This window comes from Podarcis vaucheri (assembly GCF_965113315.1).
Source record: "Podarcis vaucheri genome assembly, chromosome: 5".
NCBI lineage: Eukaryota > Metazoa > Chordata > Lepidosauria > Squamata > Lacertidae > Podarcis > Podarcis vaucheri.
The window spans coordinates 33643246-33668545 of NC_138763.1; positions in this window are offsets into that span (position 1 = coordinate 33643246).

Genomic DNA, 25300 nt, shown 5'->3' on the forward strand with positions numbered 1-25300 from the left:
TCCTTCCTGAGAGCGGGTTTGAATCCTGGTCTCCCATATCCTAGTATGACACTCTAACCACTACACCACACCGGCTCAAAAGCTTTCCTGATGTCTTAGTATATTAGGTTTATATTTTACAATGAAGGCATGCAGAGAGATGTTCACATTGCTCTTCCACACTGTGGATGGAATGCCGCTCCCAACTTAGTGGGGGCATCTTTGCCATACCCTGGGCTCCCAGGAGCTGGCAACCCATGCTATGCCACTGCTTTGAAATAAATGAAGAGGCCAAGGGATATGCTTAAGAACATCATTGGAGTGATATATATATATATATATATATATATATATATATGCAGGTTTTGGTGTCTTCGGGTGTCTTCCCGTGTAAGAGTCGGGGTGTCTGTGCGACGTTTCGACGAGGTCTCACTCGTCATCTTCAGGCTGGTGCTTTCGGCTTCTTGTTACTGGAACAGAGCAGAGTCTGGTGTTTGAGTTCCTATAAATACTGTTGAGGGGTGTGGTGTATAGCCTCCAACGTTCTGGGCAGAGAGGAAGTTCCTAGATTAGTGTGCCTTTTCTTCTTTTGTTCCTTAATTACTTGAGGGATATCTTGGGTGATTTCATGAGTGATATTCTGAATATCACTGGGTGGGTCATTAAGTGTAGATTAGTTGCTAAAGCTTTCGTGTCTTGACCTCTTGAGCTTGTGAAGAGTTTTTCTGAGAAGATGGCAAAGCCAGAGCACAACTAAATGCAGCACAGCCATCTTCTCAGAAAAACTCTTCACAAGCTCAAGAGGTCAAGACACGAAAGCTTTAGCAACTAATCTACACTTAATGACCCACCCAGTGATATTCAGAATATCACTCATGAAATCACCCAAGATATCCCTCAAGTAATTAAGGAACAAAAGAAGAAAAGGCACACTAATCTAGGAACTTCCTCTCTGCCCAGAACGTTGGAGGCTATACACCACACCCCTCTACAGTATTTATAGGAACTCAAACACCAGACTCTGCTCTGTTCCAGTAACAAGAAGCCGAAAGCACCAGCCTGAAGATGACGAGTGAGACCTCGTCGAAACGTCGCACAGACACCCCGACTCTTACACGGGAAGACACCCGAAGACACCAAAACCTGCATATATATATATATATATATATATATATATATATATATATAGTCCAGTAGCACCTTAGAGAGCAACTAAGATTGTTCTTGGTATGAGCACACTTCTTCAGACAGGTGGACTTCCATTTCATGTGGCTCAGTGTGGTGCCTTCCATGGTTTTAGATTCAGGTAGGTAGCTGTGTTGGTCTGACGCAGTAGAATATATATATATATATAGTCCAGTAGCAACTTAGAGACCAAATAAGTTTGTTCTTCACATGCACACAAAACATCTGAAGAAGCTCATACCAAGAACTTAGTTGGTCTCTAAGGTGCTACTGGACTATATACAGTATTTTTTGCTCTATAAGACTCACTTTTTCCCTCCTAAAAAGTAAGGGGAAATGTGTGTGCGTCTTATGAAGCGGATGCAGGCTGCGCAGCTATCCCAGAAGCCAGAACAGCAAGAGGGATTGCTGCTTTCACTGCACAGCTGTTCTGGCTTCTGGGATTCAGAATATTCTTTTTCTTGTTTTCCTCCTCCAAAAACTTGTAGAAGCACCTAGTTTTTGGAGAAGGAAAACAAAAGAAAACAAAATATTCTGAATATTCTGAATACTAGAGCGAAAAATACAGTATATATCTACTGCGTCAGACCAACACAACTACCTACCTGAATGGAGTGGTAGTTCAGTGAATTCCTTTTCCCTGGGAACCCCAGCTGTTTCTATAGGCATAGCCTCCAACTGGGTTCTGCTGTCTGGTCTTGCTAAAGCAATATAGAATGCAACTTGGACAGTGGGACTGAGTGTCGTGTTTGGGCTTTTACTGTGGTGGGTAGATTTAGAACCTCAGAAGTTTTCTTTTGGATGGGTCTGTGTCTAGTTCCTATTGGTAAAAATCCAGAGATATTATAAGCAGTTTATTGCCAGTACAACCTAGCTTAACTATGAGGAAATGAATAGTTGCGATTATTAGAAAGTGCTTGAGGAAAGTACTGCAAGTTTGTAAAAAGAACTGCAGTCTTTCTTTTTTTAAAAAAAAATTAATAATATTTATTAAGCATTTTAAAATTACAGAAAAAACAAAGAGAAAAAAAACAAAAAACAAGGGAAAAACAAACAGCAATCAAACAATACAAATTGATAAAAATCAAAAAACAAAACAAAACACATCAAAATCAAAAAACAAAAATAAACCACAAAAATTAAAAACAAATCCAATATTCCCAAATCCTTAACTGTCATTGCCTTATTTCATCAACCTCCTCACACCTCCCTTTTTTGTATTCTAGTTATTAATTATCACAGCAAATCCTTCCCATTTTTCATAATATTCTGTCATTAAATCACCTTAAGATATTTTAACCTTATCTTACTATAAAAAACCCTAAAACTTAAAACTTAAATCTTATTTATACCAATTTCTCATAACCATAACATATTCTTGCATAGTTCTTTTTAACATTTCTGCTAAAGCCAAATAATTTCGTTCCAACATTTTTCTAATACTCATTAATTTTACAAAACAATCCTAAATAATTTTTTTTTTTTAAAAAAAAAACTTTCTTCCAATCTTCATCCAACGCCTCTTCCTCCTGGTCCCGGGTTTTGTCAGTCCTTTCTATCCCATCCATCTAGTTCATTAACCTGGTAATCTTATGTCTGAGGCCCTTAAGTCTCTTCCATGTCCCTTCCGCAGATCTTGTTCATATTTATACCTGTACTTTACTTTGTCTCCTGGTCCTTTCACTCGTGGAAACTCCAACTTGACAGTATTTTTGTCCCTTCTCGACAGATCAGCCCCTTTTCCATAGTCCACACTGAACTCCAAGTGGTATTTAAAAGCATGTTTCAAGGTCCCTCCAGAGTTGAGGACCCCCACAACCCCAAACTCCTCACGGTCCATTGCCAGACTTGAAAAGTCAAAACATCCCTGCATAGGGGGGTCTATCCAGCCCCCCATCTCCAAGCCAAACAAAACTCTATCTCTCCAAATCTGGCTTTTTCCAAGTTCATTTGTCAGATCCAACAACTCATGTTCCTGCTGGGCCACAGCTCCCTCCATCTCTGCCACCCGAGGTCCAGCAACAACCTCCTCCGTCATCTGATATGTCAGAGCACACTCCTGAGTTGATTCCTGGGTGGGTTCTATATAGATACCCACTACCTGTCCAAAATTTCTAATCGCAACAGTCATCAAATCCGTCTTCTCATGTAACTGTTCCAATAAAGCACTTGTCTTGCAGAAAGCACGCAGCAGAGCCTCTGAATACATTGTTATACAAGGTCAGAAGTCTGTTCCCACGATCTTAATCTGTTTGCAGCTGCGAAGCTCCCCAGTTCAAATTTAATAACAGTTTCACAAGCTCCCTCTAGGGGAAGAACTTCTATTTGTATCAGTCTCTTTTCTTTTTTCTTTTTTTTAACAGCAGATCTAACCACAAAGTTTCCTTTTTCGGATATTTTGTCAATATTTGTTCCTTTAAAATGTGAAAGAGAACAATGGAATCACTATGTTTCTCTTCTTTTAACTGTCTGTCAAAAACATTTGTCTATAGTCAATGAACTTCCCAAAAACGTCTGTCCTGACAGTCCGCTCCCAGGTTCAAGACGGTGGAAAATTACTTTTCTTTACACTCTCTTCTGCAGGTTTAAACAATCCGGAAAAAAAACACCTCTTCTGCTTCCGAAGGGGGTTCAGTAGTTTTAGATGATGAAAGTTGATCCTTTACAAATGATTTTCTAAACTCTAGTTTGCCATGTCTTTGCTTTAATCTATCTACAAGAAACGGAAGGCTGACTTCCTGTTTAGACCTTCCGGCTTCAGTGCCAAATTAAGAGGAATTTCTTAATCCAATTTTCCGTTCTACTCACAGATTGTTGTTTAAAGTCCAATTGTACAAATTTGATCTGCTCACGGGTAGTTGTTTTTGTAGCCAAATTGTCCCAGGAAAAAGGTACCGCTCTCCGGCAACGGCTGTGCGGCTTCGCTCCACAGAAGAAGCAGTTAACTCTCAGCACTGCGCCACTAGCCCCTCTTTGCTACAGAGCCCGTAATTGGGTTCTTTTGCGAATTGGGTGGGGCGCGAAAGATGCCCCCTGAGTCCCATGGTCACAGGCTTCATCCGCCTGTGATTTTTTTAAAAGGGTCCCCGCTTCGCCGTAGCGGAACAGACCCATTTTCCGTGGAGCCAGTCCCTCCGGATCAGAGGGAATCCACCATTACCGATGGCACCACCCCGGAAGTCCAGAACTGCAGTCTTTCTTACAGAGATTTGGAATTTCATTTGACAGAAATTACTCCTCATTTGTTTTATACACAAAATTATTTCATGTTCTCTCTTTTTAAGGAGCAAGTCTTCAGGCACAAAACATTTACTCGTTGCTGAATTGTAAGCTAGGCTGCCAGAACAAAAGACATCTTAAATCTAAACAATGAAAGACTTTTTGTTTCACTTCTGTGATCGTTAGCATATACTAAAATACAGAGTTATGAATAGCAAAAAGTACAATACATATATGCTTAATCTAATGTACTGAATTTTTAGGGAAATTATATTTCAGGGAATTCTGAGTAAAATTACCTGTTTCAAAAGTCTCTGTTCTCTACACGTCCATACAAAAGGGGTGTTTATTAATTCCAAAGAAATGGAATACGTTACATATGCAATAGAGTTTATCAGTTGCCATTGTCTGCATTGACAATACCTTCCATGAACAAAGTAAAAATCAATTTACACATGCTATAAGGAACAGAATCTGAATGTTACTATAATTTGGAGATACAGAAATTTAGTGTGTAATCTCCCCCCCCCCAACCCCGCCGAAAACCAATCTTTAGAAAGCTAGCCTTACTGAATTCAATGGAACTTAATGTGCTTCATAATGAAGCCTTAAGGGCTTTTGGTTCAAACTCTTACTGCTACTTGTTTTAAGGGGTAGAAGTGAATGTATGACTCAGTGGTAGCAGAAAAACTGGCCATGCTAATAGACTAAGAATTCTACACATTCCATTCAGGAAGTATGGTTATGCTGAGATTATGACTCATGTATCACAAAAGCATAGATTCACATATATGAATTTGAAGTTTGCTCTACTGTCCTGTATATGATTTCCCTTTCAGGAAGCAATTATGTTTTCCCAGTAGTGCAAGTATAGTAATTACAGCAAAGCAGATTTCCCTAAGCAATTAAAAATGCTTATTTGTTGCCCCCCTGCCTACTGTTTCCATTCATGCTCTTTTCAAATTTACTGATTATTTTTGCACTCACATCCTCTTAGTTCTGAGATGGTGGCTTGAAAAACCACACCATAACTTAATGTCCAAGAAGCTTTGGAACATAGAAAGTTTTCTTATACTGAGTCAGAACATTGGTCTGTCTAGCATGGCCCTGTCCACACTGACTGGCAGTGACTCTCCAGGGTTTTAGACAGTGGACATTCCCAGCCCAACCTGGATAAACCAGGCATTAGACCTGGAAACAGATACTCTACTGCTGAACCATGATCATTCAATACAATACATTGCATAACACATTCCACAAAGGTTTGCCACAGTCAGCATGCACACATAGGATGCCAGCCCACACACCTGTATCTGCCTTCCACACAGCCCTTTCCAGCACCTTGTTTCTCTGTTTGTTCCCCACAGGGCCATCTTAAGCATATCTGGTGCCGTGGTGCAAAGATCCCTCTGGCGTCACCCCAGCAACTCCAAAATAAGGGAGGGGGCGGTAGAAAAAGTCCTCTGCCTTTTCCACCGCCCCGTTCCCCAGTGTGGTGGCGGCAATCAAGGAGGAAAATGTGCTGGCGGATTTGCTCTCTGGTGTCGGGGCGCCCGGGAAGGCTGCATGCTGCCTTTTGCCAGGAAGCAGGAGGACGTCAACGACCAGGAACAGGGCCGTCTTTAGCAGTTGCAGAGGCTTGGGAGGGAAGCTGTGCACAGCTTCCCTCCTAATCTTCTGTGGGGATCGTTCTCCTCCTGTGGAGGCTTGGGAAGGAAGCTGCATACCCGCCAGCCATATAGTTGGTGGGGCGCAGCTGGCGGGCATGCGGGGATAGGGGAGGCTGCTGGCAAGGCCGCGCAGCTCCCCCACTCGCTAGGGCTCCCCTGAGCGGCCGGCGCCCTGGCGCAACGAACCACTAACCCCAATGGGAAAGACGGCTCTGGTTCCCCATCTCTTACTGACTGATGCTTTATGCAGAAAGCAATGAAGGAACCTTGAGCCAAAGGATGTGCCCAGATCGCTGCACAAATCACCCTAGGCACCCATCACCCATGGTGGGAAAAGGAAAATCCCACCAGCGATATGGATACCTCTCCCCTCCTTTGTTTTAGCAGAAAACAATCCCTCACGTAACCAAGCATATAACAAGAATGGTGGTTCAGTCTTCAACTCACAGGCTTTACTTTCCTCCAAAACCTCTCTTAATTTCCTTTGCCCTCTGTTATTTTTCTTACTTTTGTATCGCTTTCATAGAATCATAGAATCATAGAGTTGGAAGAGACCACAAGGGCCATCGAGTCCAACCCCCTGCCAAGCAGGAAACACCATCAGAGCACTCCTGACATATGGTTGTCAAGCCTCTGCTTAAAGACCTCCAAAGTAGGAGACTCCACCACACTCCTTGGCAGCAAATTCCACTGTCGAACAGCTCTTACTGTCAGGAAGTTCTTCCGAATGTTTAGGTGGAATCTTCTTTCTTGTAGTTTGGATCCATTGCTCCGTGTCCGCTTCTCCGGAGCAGCAGAAAATAACCTTTCTCCCTCCTCTATGTGACATCCTTTTATATATTTGAACATGGCTATCATATCACCCCTTAACCTCCTCTTCTCCAGGCTAAACATGCCCAGCTCCCTTAGCCGTTCCTCATAAGGCATCGTTTCCAGGCCTTTGACCATTTTGGTTGCCCTCCTCTGGACACGTTCCAGTTTGTCAGTGTCCTTCTTAAATTGTGGTGCCCAGAACTGGACACAGTACTCCAGGTGAGGTCTGACCAGAGCAGAATACAGTGGCACTATTACTTCCCTTGATCTAGATGCTATACTCCTATTGATGCATCCCAGGATTGCATTGGCTTTTTTAGCTGCCACGTCACACTGTTGGCTCATGTCAAGTTTGTGGTCAACCAAGACTCCTAGATCCTTTTCACATGTACTGCTCTCAAGCCAGGTGTCCCCCATCTTGTATTTGTGCCTCTCATTTTTTTTGCCCATTTTTTTTTGCCCAAGACCTTTCAAGGAAGGTCACACCTGATTAGAGCTTGTTTCTCCACTTTATAGCATTTACCCAGGCAGAGGGGATACAGTATGGGCCTCACGGGTACCTATAAGGCCCAGCCTACATTTGACATCCTCTCAGCTTCCGATGCCTGAATTTTTTTGACAACAAGCTGCATCTCATCCTCAAAGAGCCAGGGTATCTAACCCTTTTAAAATGCATAAATAGCAATCCCTACAATCCTGGTGCAAAGGATACCCTTCTGCCATTTTCTACCAGCTTCACCTTGGAATAAGTAGTATCTGGTAAAGGTAAAGGTAAAGGGACCCCTGACATCTGTTATCCCCCCTAATTGTGTTTTCCTTTCCCCCATCCCTCTTTAACTCTCCAAGCAAGTTAACAAAGTTCCAAAGAATTTTTTATTTCTTTATTTTTTTACATTTTGAATGTCTCATTTCACCCCATTCAGCTATCTGTGTGTCTATCAAGAGTCCACAACTTGCCCAGATCCACATTTGGTACATCGGCCTCCTCCTCCTCCTCTCAGCATTCCCATTTGTTTGCAAAGCAATTTCCCCTAATATAATGTGTCTGGTTGCTATTTTCATGAATAAGGCACATTTTACCCTCATATATGGATTTTTGGGCACATTACTAGGCTGGAGAACTGCATTGCAGTATTTGGAGATGTTTCATAAATTGTTTTGGAAAGGGCAAATTAGGAAAGATCACCTTTAAATGCAAACTGGAACAGATTTCTCCCCCATCCTAGACCTAAGAATGAGAGATCTGAACTGCACTGAAGGGCAGAGGAATAATGAAGGACCCAGCCTACGTCTTTGGCTGGTTTTTGTCTGTTTCCTACACAGATTTTCAAATGTGCATAGGAAAATGCAATAGAGGAAACTTTAGCAACCTCTCTCTTGCTGCAGGTTCAGATAACAAAGACAATCATGACTGCTCCCAGAATACACAACTGCATAAAAAGAAGCCAGCAATGATGGAAGTTGAAGATATACTGGTGGGTGGGGAGCAGAATAGTAGGGGGAGATGAAGACTACAAAGCAAAGCCTAATTTGGGAACTAAGCTTGGGCCATCACTAAATGTTTACTTTCATTATCTAATGTGCCAGTAGATTTGAAACACCGGGGTGGAATTTTGAGACTTTGCAGATCATTTAAAAGCTTAAGAGATTATCAAACCAGTCATTTAAAATGACATTTTCACTGTGCAAATATTTGTCTATTAAATAGGCTGCATGGCACAGGACCTGATCAGCCTTGGCACTGTTACAGGATCTTCATACACTCCAAACCCCACTGTTTCCTCATAAAGCTGTCAAGTCTTCGTTTAATGAAACATATATAAACTAAATGATGTTAGCCATGTCTTGGCAAGTTAATTCATTTTGCCATTTACTCAGTGACTTCTTCTAGTGGTTTTTTTTTTTTTAATCAATTTATCATTTTAGGAACACCCCGGCATTTTCCCAGTGCCTTAAGGATGTGAAACCTAAGAACCTGTTTAATATTCAAGCAACCAAAACAGTTCCCTATATAAAGAACAAAACCTGTTGAAGTCTTATCATATTATATTTAAGGCAGCAGATTATCTGAGTTTTCATTGGGTAACAGCAGCTAAACACTCCACGTTAATAACCTCAAAGAATCTTTGAAATGGATTTCTTGATATTCTTTTGGCCGATCTGCTCTGCTGCAAGCTTGCTTTTAAACTGTAGTCCCCAAATCTCTTAGCCCATTGAAAACAACACCAGAGTGAGAAAACAAGAAAAGTGTCCCTTTAGTTATTCAAAAAGTATCTGTTTTTTCATAATAAAAGTCCAGCTGAAATATATCTCACAAATGTGACTGCACATTTATTTCAAAGAGAGAGCCTCCACAATTTGAGAGGCTTGGTAAATGACTGAAGGTTTCGTAATGTAAGATTTTTAGCAAAATGAATAGAGGCTTTTACGGGGAATTTTGCCTTCTGTAAAAATACCCAGGCCTAAAGCAAAAATAGGTTGGATAGTACACTCAGTTAATCTGGTACACTTTTTACCTCTGGAGAGCAGGCTTCAAATCTTATTTAGGTCATAAGTGTGTGTCTGGAAGGGAGAAAAGGAGGGGGTAGATTGGCTTGATGGTCTCAGCACAGCTCCTGAGGGATGATTGTCCACAACATACTCCTCAGCAAAAAAATACTACTGTAAGCATTCTCTGTGCAAAAGAAAGAAAGCAGATGCAATGCAGGTCAGGACCAGGGGTTGCTTAAGAACATTAGTTATTAGTAAAGCCTGTACATTTTCAGCTGTGAAAATAAAAACATGATATGGGTGTGTTGACACCAGTCACCCAGTTTGTCAGGTTCTCCTGACCCCAATAACTGTGAATCTGAAATAGCAACGGTGGTGTATTCAACCCAAACTTGGAATTGCTTTCCAAGAGATAAATGCCTGATTCTGTCAGTTCAGGTTTTTAAGAAGGTTGTGAAAACTTTTTCCATTTAATAGGGATGGATGGATCATGTCAGTTTCACATTTGTTTATTCAATTCTATCCCTGTTCTGCATTAGTCTGTCTGTCTGTCTATCTCCAGTGGTACCTCTGGTTACGAACTTGATTTGTTCCGGAGGTCTGTTCTTAAACTGGATCCATTCTTAACCTGAGGTACCACTTTAGCTAACGGGGCCGCCGGTGCGTGATTTCTGTTCTCATCCTGAAGTAAAGTTCTTAACCCGAGGTACTACTTCTGGGTTAGCAGAGTCTGTAACCTGAAGTTTTTGTAACCTGAGGTACCGCTGTATATCTATCTATCTATCTATCTATCTATCTATCTATCATCTATCTATCATCTATCTATCTATCTATCTATCTATCTATCTATCTATCATCTATCTATCTATATCTATCTATCATCTATCTATCTATCTATCATCTATCTATCATCTATCTATCATCTATCATCTATCTATCTATCTATCATCTATCTATCTATATCTATCTATCATCTATCTATCTGTCTATCTATCTATCATCTATCTATCTATCTATCATCTATCTATCATCTATCTATCATCTATCTATCATCTGTCTATCTATCTATCTATCTATCTATCTAATCTATCATCTATCTATCATCTATCATCTATCTAACTTTCCATTAAAAAGCCACATTGAAATTTGTATTTAAATTTGTAATTTATATAAATATGTAATTTATTATTTATTTCATCACAAAATGCTTATTTGGGTACATATATGCATGCAGATATGTGCACATTTATGTATATATGTATGTATGTATTTTATTGCCTTCATATCCCACTTTTTTCCACAAGGATCTCAAGGTGGCATAAATGGTTTTTCCCCCACCCCCCATTTAATCTCTACATCAGCACCGTGAGGCAGCTGAGGCTGAGAGGCGGTGACTGGTCCAAGGTCACTGAGTGGGGATTTAAACCCTGGCCTCCCAGCTCATAGTCCATTACTATGCCACAGTGGCTGTCTCTCTATGTATATTTATAGGGAGATGGAGAAAGGTGAATGCATGCTTTATCCTAAAACATGTGTTTTACAAAGCATTTTGGAAAGGGACTTTCTCTGAGCTGAGAACTGTAGTGCAAATTTTGAAGAACTGCAATAGCCAAAGGAAGAATTAAGTTCCAATCTGCACATTAGTCCTGAAGGAACGGATTAGGTAAGTTCACACTGGAATTAGAAATTGCATTCCTCACACATCCCCAGCTTTTAGTTGAAGGGTTTTTGCATCTGCTGCAGCTGCTGCTGCTGTGCATGTGTGTTTGTGTGGGGTGTTGTTTTTTTTGTTATTGACTATTAGATTTTATTGTACTGGGTCTATTAAAGCGGACTGCTTTATTGCAAATTGAACGGTGTGTTTTAGTATTTGTTGTAACTTCCATCCAGACAAATAAGGACACATTCCAACAAGGCAAAAGCACTCGCTGGACTTAAGGAGTAGGGCTGAGGGGAGGTCTTGGCTTGGGAGGCTACCAGATAGATTCTCATGGGCTAGGCAGAGGGCTTGCATTTTGCCAGTCCTTCTCTAGATTCAAACTACACAACCTCAGCTGGGAAGCTGAAAGCAGAATAAAATAGTAATAGCTGTGGGTGGGTACTCAAATCCTGTATCCCAGGCACCCGAACCTTTATCCCTTTGATGGTCTCTCATATTATCCCGGAATGTCTGGCACCATGAAATTATCAGCTCACATTTTGAACAGGGAGTCTTTGGAACTGGCTGAGCAATAAATACATTGTACATAAAACTTTTCTTGCTGGGAAAACCAAAAGGAAAAAAAAGAAAAGAAAAACACCACACTTTTTGGTTTGGTTGGTGTGTTGTTTTTTATTACAGTGGGGAGGAGAATATTTTTATTTTTTGGAGCAGGGGGTCCGAATCCCACAGAATTTTCTGCAGCTTTTTTTTGTAAAGAGGAAGTAAGCAAAACTTAGCCAATAAATTATTCACGAGGCGTTCTTTGTCCAGCTCTGTTTTTATGATACTCCTTGAGGTTAATTAAGCCTGTGGAGAATTTTCGAGTTAAGGGGGGAGAAAGTTATGGCAGCAAGAAATAACATGTTTGTTTGTCATTAGCTTGTGGCTTTGCTCTCTTGTGGTTTTTCCCCCTCCACGAAAACCACCCTGTGCTAAGCAAAGCTAAATGCCCATATTGCATTCTGGAGTGGCAACCAGCTGTGACTCTTTGATATGCTTCCTTGCAATGTAGCTATATGAAGTTTTGCACGGGGTTCTTTTTCATTTTTTTGAGGGGGAGGAATGGAATCTGCACCGAGAAAAGACTACAAGTCTTTCCCCCATCCCTCTCTGCAACACGGACAGCACTCAGACAGAATGAGTGCTATGCAAATACCAAGTCTTCCTTACCTGATATTGGCTCCAGGAATATTACTTTAATGGGGATCAGACAGCAAACTGAATGAAACTTCCTAGTCCTCGTTCTATTGGTTACCCCCCCCCCAATGTTCGTTGGAGGGGGCTGGGTGTACAAGCTGTAATTTTATTTAGATTATTCATATCCTGCCCTTTGCACAAGCCACAGGGCAGTTCACAATAAAGCAAATAGATATAAATTTATGAAATACATAAAAATAATGTGGCAAATAAAACTTAATAGCAAATAATGGAATGTCAACACTAGCTGTAGGTCCCTCCTCTGCCAAATGCCTGCCAAAACTGGTGCCCCTTAACCATATATATTGATGGAAGGATGGGTTCATCTCAGGAGAGCCACATATGAGGAGTAGCCACTAAAAAGGCCCTTTCCCACATCCCTACCCTGTGTAGACTGCAGAGGGGAAACCAGGACGACCCCTCTGTTCATTGTAGAACACAGGTCAGTCTGGAAGAAGGCAGCTTGCAGATATTTGGTTAAGCAACTCTAACATTATATCATAGGGCTTGGTGTGCTCTGGGTACTACTTGGAAGTATGTAAGCACTGCTAGTGGTTGGTTAGTTTCCAATATAATATGTTAGGGTTGGTGTTGACTTCTGGCACCCTTGGGTAGGTGTCAGGTCTCAGCAATCATTGCCTATGATTCCATGATGTCTACCCTACACATACACACACACACACCGAAAAAACAAAAGGGGAAAAAATCCCCACAATCTGGCCCAGCACACTTGTCAGTGCCACATGGCCAAATCTACTCACCTTTTATTTTCCCACAATGCCCCTGACCCAGCTTAACTCTAGGGCATTGTGAGCAATTAAAGGGTTAGATAGAGCCAATCACCCAGTTACGGTGACCACTGTAGTCTGATAAATCTGTCAGAACCCACTGCCTGAGAATGGGTGCACCAGCTAACCCTATGGGTTTATATCCCTCTAACATAGTTGTACTGTGGTGTCCAGAGAGTGGACCTCCTGCACGAAGTGTTCTAGTCTTCTATCAATAATGGATTGGATATCATTAATGTCCTACTGGACTTTTCTCAAGGGCCTTGTTACAGTGGGTCTAGATTAGGACGATGTCATCAATGTATCTCTAAGAAAAAGAGAAGCATTTCAGCAGTGTTTCTATTACTTTTGCACACATGTTCTCCAGTCAATCTTTGGATATAAATCAATATAATTCTGGTGATTATGCAATGCAACATATAAAACATGCACCTGTTAACTGGCTCCAGGGATTTTGGTGTGTGTTTGTCTGCAGGGAAAGCCACTCAAATCCAATTTGGAATATCAGCTTGATAACTTCCACTAGTTTGTCTAGGAAAGCCTCTTTTATTTCTTACAGAGGAATTTCATTCCAATGTCCTTTACCTTCCCCCATAGATGACTGACTTTAAACACACACACACACACACACACAAAATGTAACATGAAGCTTTCCTTTTTAAAAAATGACAACAAAAACTGGGAAGTGTGGTCAGGAACCCTCCTGCCTTTCATTCAGTTTCTTGGAATGAAAGGCTGCTTGTGAGAAGATAGCTCTATTGTTGCCATTATTTATATTAATAGGAAGAATACTTATGCAGGATCCCAAGGCCCCCTGTGGATGCACATTGATTTCACACACATTTCTATCAGCTCTGCTTGAAACCACATATTAAAACCCACCAATCTTTCCACTACTGCCTGATGAAAACCTCAACAGAAACAGCTGCATTTCACATGTGGTTTAACTTAATATCCTAGCCTGCACGTATAGAACTCCACTGCTTTTTAAAAAGGAGGAACAGTCCTCTTTTGTTTTAAATTGTGAATAAGGCCAGGTTTGAGAACACAATGAGGCTGATAGCACTTCATTACTGCAATGTCCTGAATGACTTCCCTTTATTGCATGTAACATGACAACGGGAGCATGTGTAATATTTGGCCAGCGCATAAAACTGTTAGGCAGCGATGTTGTAAACAAAACCCTGAAGCATTTCAGAGGACAAATGGCACTGAAAAACCTTGCAAGCTTAGAACAAAAATATATCAATTGAATTAGTTTATCACATGTGCTTCCTGGTTTCTTAGATTCACTTGGTTACTGGGTTGAGTTACTTCAAGTAATTCTGCAATGCTGCTGACTGTTTAGTTGTCGAACACTTAGGAATCAAGTCCTTATGAATCATATTCTAAAAAAGGAGGGGAAATCCTGCCTGTTTTCTCTACCACTCGGTGACTGTTTGTGTTTGATTAATCCTTATTGCTGTATCTATGCGCTTGACTCATGGGAATGGTCTAGGAAATGCTAAAGTATGCACAGGCTTCTAAAGTCAATCCAGACAAATGGTTTTTGGAAGTGTCAACCAGATCACCTCTATCTATGTGCTTGTTGACATTCCAGAAGAAAGGCTAGTGAAATACAACTTACCCTTGCAGAAGCCGTGCTGGCTCTGCTTCAGCAAAGCTTGTTCTACATACTCTTCAATTTTATCTTTGACAATGCTATTTTTAACCAGTTTTCTTGGAAGAGACATTAAGCTAACCAGCCTGTAGTTTCCAGGATCATCTCCCTGCACCCCCCTTTTGAAAATTGGTGTTACACTTGCCATTTCCCAGTCCTCAGATATGAAGAAAAAGTTATACATTTTTGCTAGAAGATTCCACGTCTGAGTTCTTTAAGAATTCTCAGGTGAATGCCATCAGACCTGGCAATCTGTTAGTTTTCATTTTGTCTAAAAGACCTAGAACTTCATCTCTTGTTGCCTCTATTTGTCTTACTTGCTTACTACACTCTTGTGCAACTTAGTTCAGCCATGGGATCTGCCCTATGTCTTTCAATATGACATACTACTACAAACCATGGGTTTATCTCAAGTCTGATGATACTTCTCCCCTTTGCAAGGCAGTGATGTTTGGCTACTTTTGCACAAACACATGAAGATTTGAATCTAAAATAGAGGAAAGAATGCTTGTTAGGAAATGATGGGTACATTTGTTCCTTTAGTCATTGGGGACTGCAATCACAAAATAAGATTCTCTGCATGCTTGCTAATCCATGGTAGCTATTTCCAGAAGCAACTTGCTGACCTCTCCCTTGCCCTCTCCCTCCTGGTAAAAGGCAGAGAAACCTCTGCTGGAAAGCTAGTATTGAGGCTGTTTCCCAATGGGCAAGACGCTTTTGCTTGCTGCACAAATCAAGCTGTCACATAATAATCACTTACCATAAGATAGAGAGGGTTATATAGATCAGATCTGAAGCTCTGGCCCAAGGTAAGAAATTTGTCAATAATATGTACGTTCTCTCACATATAGCACACCCACACTTCTAATGGCTGTCCTCCATGATAAATCATCCAAGACATTACGATCAATAATTATACAAGATGTCTTTGAATGCTCATCTAAGGCTGGCATGACTCACATGTTCACTGTTTCCCTGCAAGCTGAGATGTTATATGCGTCAAGGTAAACAGTAGGCATGCTTTCACAGTTACACACAGTATGACAGAAACAGAGTTAGACTCTATTCTTATAGTGAAGTGCCTGTCCATATATGGACATAAGAAGTTGTTTTATTACTGAATCAGGCTACTGGCCTATCCTGTCCATAAGTAACTGGCTGCCAGCATCTCTTTGGGGTCTCAATTCCTGCTGAGATCCTTTCAACGAAAGATGGCAGGTATTGAATCTGGGAACCCCCTACTTATAAAACATGGTGGTTTTTTTACCATGTTTATCCTCTTGTAAATGGAATGTGCACTTATCCATTCAAAAGTACATTCCATCAAATCTAATATGTGTGCATCCAGAAACCTTTTGGGCTGCTCCTTCCTTCCTTCCACCATGTAGTGGCTGTTGGTGTTTGATATAGCCATATTGATCTAACTTTAATTCACTTAAAATTCTGGGGTCTGCACAGCTCCTAATGGGTGCAGGAGGTAACACAGTATTCACATTCAACCATTCCCCACCACCACCTTTCATCCTTTGTTACCCTGAAAGGAGGATTCATAATTTCACCAGATTTGCTTGCACTATAAGACTGCATAAGGGTGAAACAGTGAAGCAAGACTAGTAAGAAAATGAGAAACCTGGAAGGAATTAAGGTTCTACTGGGTGTTTTGAAAGCCAGAGTTTCAGAGAAACCAGGAGTAAGTAAACTATTGGACAAATTCTGACAACTTAATTGGATTTGACATGGATTTGTTGGAGCCTGCGAGTGCCTCTGCACCTGGCAAAAGCAGGCAAATGCTGTTATTTCATCAACATTGAACAATGGTTAAATATGATTTGATGTAAGATTTCCCCATAAGGCTACATGGCTGTAAGTCAAGGTGGTAAACATGGATTATTAGAACCTCCAAAGTATTGGAAAGGCCCAATGGATTGTTTATATTCAGTTGCCACCTCGAGAAAGGAGAAAAAGATTTTTATTTTATGTTGGGGCATAAGAAACATGCCCCTTCTTACAAGAAGGAATCATGCTACCGACCTGTGTGCTTCTTAGAGATATTTCAGCAAAGTGTTTTACTTTGTTCATATCACATTATCATACCTGTCTTTATAATGGTAAGAGATAAGGCTAAGGAAGGAAAGCTTTTTAGTGGCTGAGGTCTTCTCGGTGTGATCTCTTGGGAGTCATTCTCTTCCTCACACAATGAGCAAACTAATCCATTAAGGTTAATGGAAAATAAAATATGCATTACATAATGCACCACATTTGTTCCTCAACAACAGCAATGCTCATTGCATTACATGCACCTTATTGTTAGCATTGTGGGTGAATAGAAAAAGTAGAACCTTATAACTCCGTAGGTCTTCATAAAGTTAGTCAAGAGTGTTACCAGATTCATGCCTAATAAGGAACTCATTCACTTTGAGAAAGATGTATTATATTTCCAACTTAAGAGTGATAAGTCAACATGTGTTTCAAAATCCTGTAGATGTATAGGAAGATGTTCTTCCTTCCTACAGATTATTTAAATCTGGAACAATACTTCATAATGTTAGGAAGAACCCTTAGAAACTATTATAACCAGGACCGGGCTTTTTTCCTTGGCTATTTATTTATTTATTTATTTGCTTCCAACTATTCTTCTGAAGGATTGAAGAAATTAATATATTTCTATCCACCAAAGAGCACAAACAAAACATAGGGCATAAAACCAGGAGCAAGGGGGTTTCCATTTTAAGAGTCTTGTATCATACGGGATCTTACTGTTTCAAATAATTCCAACAATTTCCATTGGGTTAAGTGCAACAAGTAACAGCCAAAATCCAGACGTCTACAGTAGATATGTGAGGCCTTCCCAGCTATATCTACTGCAGAAGCCATCATTCTCTACCCTTCAGAAAGGGGTCTGCATTTAGGAAGGAAAATCAATAAGCCCCCACACACAGACCACCCACACATCCCTGTATTTAGATGGACTCTTTAGCTCCACCCCAATATATTAGGCCCACAAATAACCAATTATCTTCCATTTATGGCAGCTTTCTCCTTGTTTTCTTACTGCTGAGCTGCACGGTATACAGCAAAGATGATTGTGAGATAACACTACCAGTGATCATATAAATTGATGTTGACTCATAGCTTCCAGTACTTGGAAAGTAAGCTGCAGGGGTAAGTGACTTTCCACCCACCTGAGATCATCATCTTGTGGTCAGGTACAGAGGAAACTCTAAATATTGTTGCATCCCAAGGAAAACTCAAGGGCAATGTAAATGCTATGCGTTCAGAACAAGAAGATTCACAAACCACTATCAAGGTATAGCATTTCTAGAGTCATATGTGGGCGGTGGGACTGGCATTCTGTATATGACAGTTACAAGGTATATTATTGCTCCCCATAGAAAGTAGAAGATAAAGGGAAAGCTTCTGAACAATACAGAATACCACCCCCCATAGCAGATGACCGAGAACAAAGAATTAAGCAATGGAATAGACTGGTCCCAGTAGATGTTTTCCATCAAAAACATAAAAGCTCAAACAGAAGAGGTCAAAAAGTACACACTATTAATATAATGAGAGAGAGAGAGAGAGAGAGGTGTGTCAGCGAATTAGAACTGAAGAACTCCATGTCACTTGAAACATAGGCCTTGGGGCATGCAATACAAATGTGCACAGTGTGGAATCTGCTCATTTGTATCAGATTAAAAAGAGGGTCTCAAGCCGTCATGTACCACAGTAGCTAAAACCATCTGGTAATTGAATGTCAAAAATGAACTCAGTTCATGGTGGGTTTTTCAGAGTCAAATAAGCTTTGCAAGCAATTCAAAGCCTGCCTTCTTGGTATTTTTAAAAAAAAATCATAATTAGTCCCCCGCCCCAATAGAAATAATCTTTCACACGTTAAAAGGAATTTGTAAATGCTACAGCAGAAGTAGGATTAGCCCCCACTTGCCTTTCAATTATTGGATGATTGAAGGTTCTTTCTTTGCTTCATGCTGCTTGAGGTATGGTATGGGTAATTTGGAGCATCAAAATAGCATTTGATTTCTCTTTCTTTCTTTCTTTCTTTCCCTTCCTTCCTTTATCTTGTCCTCTTTATGTAAGGTAAATTCCAACCAGCCTTGAACAAGAACTCTGAGTGGTTGACATTAGTACCTAGGAGAGGGAAATGTGGAAAGACCTTCCTTCCTTCCTTCCTTCCTTCCTTCCTTCCTTCCTTCCTTTCCCACCTTCATGAAACCAGTGCTGTCCAGATCTGCCCTCCAGTTTCTCCAAGGTTTCCTTCCTCTGCAAAAGAAGTTTCCGTTCTTCTTCCTTGCTCTCAGGGCACTTTAGAATTTTTTTGGGGGTACAGTGTTTTGAACTTGCTTTATCACTAATAAGGTAAGGTGTGCTGAGGGTGCCTTGTTCTTGTTCTTGTTGTTATTTCAACTTCCTATCTACATTCACCAAATTACATTCACCCAAGGAAGGTTACAGCAATTTTAATATACAACGTTAAAAGCAGATTAATTACAGACTCAAGAATAGACTGTGTCCTAAAAATATACATCTCAGATTTCAATAGCCAAGGTAACAAAATATGTTTTTGGCATACAATGGAAACTACAGATTGAAGTTGCCAGACACACCTCTACAAGGGAGGAATTCTACAACTTAGGGATCACCAGGGACAATGCTCTCCCCTCGATGCCACCCTCATAATTTCTGATGGCAGTGGAACTACCAAATGTTCCCTCTCTGCAGATCTTAACACTCAAGTGGGTCAGTAGGGAAGGAGGCAGTCTTTCAGATACTGTAGTGGGGGCTTTAAACACTTATGTCAACACTTTGAATAGGGTTTTGAAATTAACTGACAACCAATGCAACTATTTTAAAATGGGCTGTGTGAGTTCTGAATGGGACCCTAGCCAGTAATCTGGCTGCTATATTTTGCACCAGTTGAAGTTTCCAAGTAATCTTCAAGGACATCCCCATATTGAGTGCCTGGCAATAATTCAGTCTGTAAATTACTGTGGCCACACCTAGTGAATCAGTCGTAGCTGGAAATGGGCACTCCCAGGCATCAAAGCCATGTGAGTCTCCACAGGCAATGTTGGATTCGGTTGGACTCCCAAGCTGCGGACCTGCTTCCAGGTGAGTGAACCAGAACAGGCCATCCATTTCTTCAACTCCAGGACTCAAGAACACATAACACCTGTCTTCAGTCACAGTGTGTGTATTACATCTTCATAATATCTTTATGAAGGAAGCGGGTGGTGCTGTGGGTTAAACCACAGAGCTTAGGACTTGCCAATCAGAAGGTTGGCAGTTCGAATCCCTGCAACAGGGTGAGCTCCCGTTTCTTGGTCCCTGCTCCTGCCAACCTAGCAGTTCGAAAGCACATCTAAGTGCAAGTAGATAAACAGGTACCGCTCCGGCGGGAAGGTAAACGGCGTTTCCGTGCACTGCTCTGGTTTTCCAGAAGCGGCTTAGTCATGCTGGCCACATGACCCGCAAGCTGTACGCCGGCTCCCTCGGCCAATAAAGCGAGATGAGTGCCGCAACCCCAGAGTCGGTCACGACTGGACCTAATGGTCAGGGGTCCCTTTACCTTTTAATGTCTTTACAAGCCAATAATGCTTGCTTCTAATATCATCAAGCTATGGCATCTACAGGTAGAGCTAGGAAAGACCCACTTTTTGTCATTGTAGGCAATATTGAATGCAATGGACCAATTCCCTGACTTGGTATTAAGGATCTTTCTGTATGTATGGGTAGACATGTGTTTGATGTGCATGTGCAAGATTTTTCTCCATCCTACCTAGAGACCTTCCCCACTATGAGGTTTTCATTTCCTTAGAAGCAGGATAAACATCTGAGGCATTTTAATAATTCTGGGTATAATTTAGGCTGCAATCCTATGCACTCTTATTTGAGGCCAGGTACTATTTAACTCATTGCAGCTTACTTCATGTATGGGCTGTTAGTTTTTTTCAAGATGAAAATTGACTGTCTATCCATCTGCAGGAGAGCATCACTAAACCATCAAAACATTATCATGGCAGATTACCATAAAAGCACTAAATCGACATAAAATTATAAAACCATAAAATAGAGAACAAATAGCCAACACCATGTCAAATTAATTCTCTAGAAATCCTTGGTGAAACAGGAACATTTTCAGCTCGGACAGAATAACACAATTATAGAGGCAAGTCTGATTTCCCTAGGAACAGTGTTCCAAAGTACTGGTGCCATATACTAAAAGCTTTAGTTTGCATAGAAGCTAAATAGTTATGTGATAACTGTGGGGCAGTCAGGAGGGCCTGGGTTGTCTGGTTATCTGGTCAGTGTATAATGGTCAAGACTGTGCTTCATATAACCTGGACCTAGGCCATTTGGAGCTCTGTACATTAACAGTAGTACTTTGAAACATAGCTGAGCAATGTACTGGCAGCCAGTACAGAGCTTTCAGCATGGATGTAATATGTTGCTATGGAGCTGCCCTGGCCAACAGTTAGGCTTTTGCAGAATTGCCATGTTCTGCCTCCACTGTTTGAGGCCTCTGAATACCAGGTAGGGTGAGTGTTGTTTTGTTTAGGTTCTGCTTGTCAACTTGCTATGGGCCCCTGAGTAGCCACTGTAAGAATAGGATGATGGACTAGATAGGTGTTTGGCCTGATCCAGCAAGGCTCTTCTTATGTTTGTTTGAATTCCCAGCCACACAGAGAGACCAAATACAGCCATACACTTATTTCCCATTACCACCAAAAGAGTACAAGTTGCATGCACATACGAGCTCTGTTCAGTCCTTGAGATGAAGGCATGGTTGGGGTTGAGGATAACTTGGTTCTAAAAATAAGGGGATAAAAATTCCTACTCATCCACTGGAACTGGGAGAGCATTTGTTATCCTCAGATGCAAGCTTGCAAAGGTTTTTGCCGAAGCACATCCCATTTCTTTTTCATTCTGTAAGAAGCTAGGTTTGTGAGAGCAATGAGGTTAGATCAGGTTAATGATGAACTTGACTTCAAAAACAAAAAACGTGTTGTCTCGGTGCAGAGGCTTACACGTACAATAAAAGCATTCCGAAACTCGACACTGCTTCTTCCGTCTGCCAGGTGACCTGTTCACACAGCCAAGCTCGCAACACTTTCCCCCCACCGTTCCACCAAGACAACAAACTGACAGCAAACAAGCCTTGCCCATTTTGCATATTCCAATCTACCATTTCAAACAGAGTCCTTTGCTTTTTATCCTAAAGTGGTACTTGTTAAAGGAGCTGTGACCACTCAGGCTGTTTCCTTTGAGGATGATAACACTGCTGCAGAAGCTTCATTATTATGCTAATCGAGCACAGTCTGAGCAGCTTTCATAACTGCCACATTAAATCATCTACCAAGGGGAAGCCTCAAGAGCCATTTACATTGCACCATATGCATATTAATGAGGCTGGAAGCTGCAGAGTTGTTTTCGAAGCAAGAGGCGGGTGGGTTGGAGGAGCACAGAATGTCGAATGTCTCGAAAACCCCAAGATGGTTAAACTTCAGAAAGGTGCCCCCCCCATACATGTTCATCATCGAGGATTTGCTGCTCCTGTCAGTGAGGGGAGAAAACAGAACAGAGATCTGTGACACAAAAGGCAAGATTTCTAACAAAGGTAGCAGTGATCTGGTGCAGAGGTTCGCACAAATCCCTCACCACAGCGCCAATCGCTTTTCTCTAGAGCAGTCTTCTTCCAATGTGGGGACTCAGATGTTGTTGGACTACAACTCCCATAAACCCTCACCATTAGCTAAATTGGCTGAGGATGATGGGAGTTGTAATCCCAACAGCACCTGGGCAGCCAAAATAGATGAATGGTATGGGTCTGGTTTAAGGGGACTAACCTGCATAGGATGTTGTTGGACTCCCAACAGCTCCAGGAAGCATCACTAGCAGCCAAGAAGTAGAGGAGTTGACATCCAACAACATCTGGAAGCCACAGGTTAGCCATTTTTGCTGTAAATGAATACATGGCATGCACAGTGAAATCAGATCACTTTTTAATATATGGCCAGCCTAGCTAGTCCTACAAGCCTTGTTACAGCCACCTCCTTCATGTGGATTGGAAGGTGGGGGGGGGGAGAGTCAGAGTTGCATCTCCGCAGTCAGGTTCTTGTGAGATCTCACAGTAAGATAGTCATGATTCTATGATCTCATGAGAGGTGTCTGAACCAATTTTGAAGGCACTTCATTTCTTCAAAGTATGTTCCTTTGGGCAAGTTTGTGCCGCTGCCATGCATTAATTCCCAGTAAGAGAAGCCAGCAACACTGCAGCTTACTGGGAGGGGCAGGCACAAGGTAATGGTGAGGTCAGCAGCAGCTTGCCCCTCCCACGCAGCAAATCCAGTAAGCCACAGCAATGCTGCTGATGGGAGGTCAGTGAAGTGCTGCCCCACCAACTTCTACTGTGTCCTTGTTGTGGGAAACCCTGAACTGTGTGATGCGCTGCTTTACTTTATCTGATTGCTAATTCTTGAATCTTGCACTTTTCTTTATCTCTTCCTAGACTATGGGCCTGATATGAGGTTGGATTCCCTCCTTCTCTGCTTCCTGCCCCTTTGAAAACACACAGCAAACATACTGTATTTTTCGCTCTATAAGACGCACCAGACCACAAGACGCACCTAGTTTTTGGAGGAGGAAAACAAGAAAAAAAAATATTCTGAATCTCAGAAGCCAGAACAGCAAGAGAGATCGCTGCACAGTGAAAGCAGCGATCCCTCTTGAAGTTCTGGCTTCTGGGATAGCTGTGCAGCCTGCATTCGCTCCATAAGACGCACACACATTTCCCCTTACTTTTTAGGAGGGAAAAAGTGAGTCTTATAGAGCAAAAAATACGGTAATTCCCGAGCAATATAAATAAAATGTCTTCATAGCCTGTACACTGTTGCACAGCATGCTCTGCATTGTTATTTGTTTGGTAATGTGTCGATGGCCTCCTTAGAACTTGACGACCTTGTTATGTATGTTTTTTTAGCAACTTTAAATTCCTTTCCAAAAGAGCCCTTAGATTTACACTTAGAAATGGCTCAAATAGATCATTACAATGGGTGCTACAACAGGCAGATGACTCTGTGCCTAATTAACTCTTTAGAGGCATCTGTAGTGGGTTGAGCTTGGTGAACCTCAAACTGTTTCCATTTAGGTTTAGGCCCTGCTATTTGGTTTAAAATGCCCAGACATAAAATTAAAATGCACTGAAATGTTTAGAACATTGAATTTCAGTTTATCTATTTCCTGAGCAATATATGGTGCAATATTTTCTTTGTACAACATGCAGCAACCATACAATCTAATTGCAGGGAAAGAGAGAATATTTTATTTGCATCCTCACTGATTATCAGTTCTGCCAAGTGTTGCCCTGAAAGCTTGTACAAAAAAACATCAGAATAGAAATTTAATTCTATATGTCTGGGTGTGACACAATATCATTGTTAAGAAAGTTGAAAGCAAGCAAGCAGTGCATTTGGAAGAACTAATTTATGTTAAGAAGCGCAAATATCTAATTGGAGTTGCATTTCTTTAGGAATGTAATCCTTTTATAGAAATACGTCATTACATACCATGAGGAGATTAATCATTGCCAAATTTAGAAATGGGAATGAGTGGAAGTAGAAGTTTGAGCTGCTTAACCATTAAACTTGGTAGCACAGACAAGCAAACCAAAGTCTTATTTTATGGGATTGGCCTTCTGTACAATGATAGTCAAATTATTAATTTATTTAACAGAACCTTTGAAGATTTTTCTGGATTCTGTTGACAGAATTCCCCAAATATAAATTAATAAGATTGCATCCATCTATTATTTCTCTTATGCACATGAAAGGAGTTATTCCATTAACTGAATATACTTTGTTCTAGCAGAGTCCTCCACTAACAGAAGAGAGGAGGTGAAGAGCATTGATTTGGCTGGCCATTGTGAGAACAGGATGTTGGAATAGATGGGCCTTTTGGCATGATCCAGAGGAGCTGTCCTAATGTTTTTAATCTCCCCATCTCCTGCAACAGAGTATTGAGCTGACCACTTGAGAACAGGATGCTAAACTAGATGAGTCTTTGGCCTGCTCCATTAGGTTAGAATCATAGAATCATAGAGTTGGAAGAGACCACAAGGGCCATCGAGTCCAACCCCCTGCCAAGCAGGAAACACCATCAGAGCACTCCTGACATATGGTTGTCAAGCCTCTGCTTAAAGACCTCCAAAGTAGGAGACTCCACCACACTCCTTGGCAGCAAATTCCACTGTCAAACAGCTCTTACTGTCAGGAAGTTCTTCCTAATGTTTAGGTGGAATCTTCTTTCTTGTAGTTTGGATCCATTGCTCCGTGTCCGCTTCTCTGGAGCAGCAGAAAACAACCTTTCTCCCTCCTCTATGTGACATCCTTTTATATATTTGAACATGGCTATCATATCTCCCCTTAACCTCCTCTTCTCCAGGCTAAACATGCCCAGCTCCCTTAGCCGTTCCTCATAAGGCATCGTTTCCAGGTTCTTCTTACGCTCCCCCTGCAGCTTCTCATACAACCATCCACATTGCCCTGGAGGGTCCCCTCAAATAGATTTTTTGGGGGGAGTGGAA